Source organism: Sander lucioperca, chromosome 8 (genome assembly GCF_008315115.2).
Source record: "Sander lucioperca isolate FBNREF2018 chromosome 8, SLUC_FBN_1.2, whole genome shotgun sequence".
Classification (NCBI taxonomy): Eukaryota; Metazoa; Chordata; class Actinopteri; order Perciformes; family Percidae; genus Sander; species Sander lucioperca.
The window spans coordinates 31,247,523-31,248,715 of NC_050180.1; the positions used below are offsets into that span (position 1 = coordinate 31,247,523).

Consider the following 1,193-nt stretch of genomic DNA (forward strand, 5'->3'; position numbering starts at 1 on the left):
TTCATTTTAAAAAAAAACATTTTTGTCGAGGGACTTGAAACATTGCGTTGTTTCGACTATTATAATTACAAGTTGCCAGTTGATATTAGTTGTTATAAAAACTTGGTAAAATTAGTAGTAAATACTTAGCATAGTTGTTAGGAAAACTTGATAGTAGTTGTTATAAAAACTTGGGAATTAGTTGGAAGGACAAATCATTTTTTATACCCTCAATGATTATCGTTACGTTGGCAGCACAATCCAGAAAGAGTTGTTAAAACTCAAAATAATGAATGCAACTAGTTCACTCGTTATTTTAAGTTGATACGACTAAGCACTATTTACAGTGTACATGCATGTGAGAGACAAAACTCAAGCATAGGCCTACTGTTCACACTGAGGTAGATGCAAGGGCGTAACTTTAGGTTCAACATGTCTGCAACAATGTGTGCCTTTTCAGCATCAATATATGGTTCAAATGCCTTGATTTATGTAAAGGAAATTATAATAGGTTTTTGGGGTAGTTTGCACTGGCCAGTTTTGATTATTACCCCCAGTATTGATTATTACCCTTTGTAAATGACGTCTATGGGTAGATGGTAAGAGGATGAAGCAGTTTACAGACAACACACACAATGCATTTAAAAATTCTAATAGGCTACTTTTTTTTTAATTTTCTTTTTTTATAAGAATTAATGTAGGCTACTGATGCTCCCCAGAGGATGAACTCTTATCATTTGGAGTTACATTAGCGCCACCATCAGGACAAAAAGTAAATAATAATAATATTAGTAAAACATGATCATAAATTGTTGTTGTATCTTTTTGACAATACATTATAAATGCTTTAACAACACACACGCACATAATGCCTCGCTAATAAAGGTCAATGACTTGAATTGGGAGAGAGAGGCAGAGAAAGGGGAGGGAAGGCACGGGGGAGAGAGAGGGAGGGAGGTAGAGAGACCCTGGCGGACAGCAGCAGAGAGGGAGGTTGGACCGGGAACAATAGAGAGGAACGAAGCCAGCCCTGAAACACCAAACAAACCGAGAGGGCGACAGAAAGAAAGAAACCCAGCGAAGGAGGGGATGGAGGGAGAAAGAGAGAGAGAGAGGGAAACGGAGAACATGTGAGGACTAACGACAGCGAGCATTTTCCGGACCGGAGGGCTTTATTTCTGTCTTTCTCTTTGTCGGTGGATTGTATTGAACCG

The 1,193-nt window shown here is 38.6% G+C and overlaps 1 protein-coding gene across 4 annotated transcripts in view; it reads left to right on the forward strand.

Annotated features, from left to right (window-relative positions):
- The first annotated feature begins 957 nt into the window (after positions 1-957).
- The window catches only part of kalrna (kalirin RhoGEF kinase a), a 225,550-nt gene continuing 225,314 nt past the window's right edge, over positions 958-1,193 (forward strand). For all 4 annotated transcript variants that reach the window (XM_036004305.1, XM_031307530.2, XM_031307602.2 and 1 more), the window contains exon 1: positions 958-1,193. This exon is cut by the window's right edge and continues 76 nt beyond it. The gene's annotated coding sequence lies outside the window, so the exon portion shown is untranslated.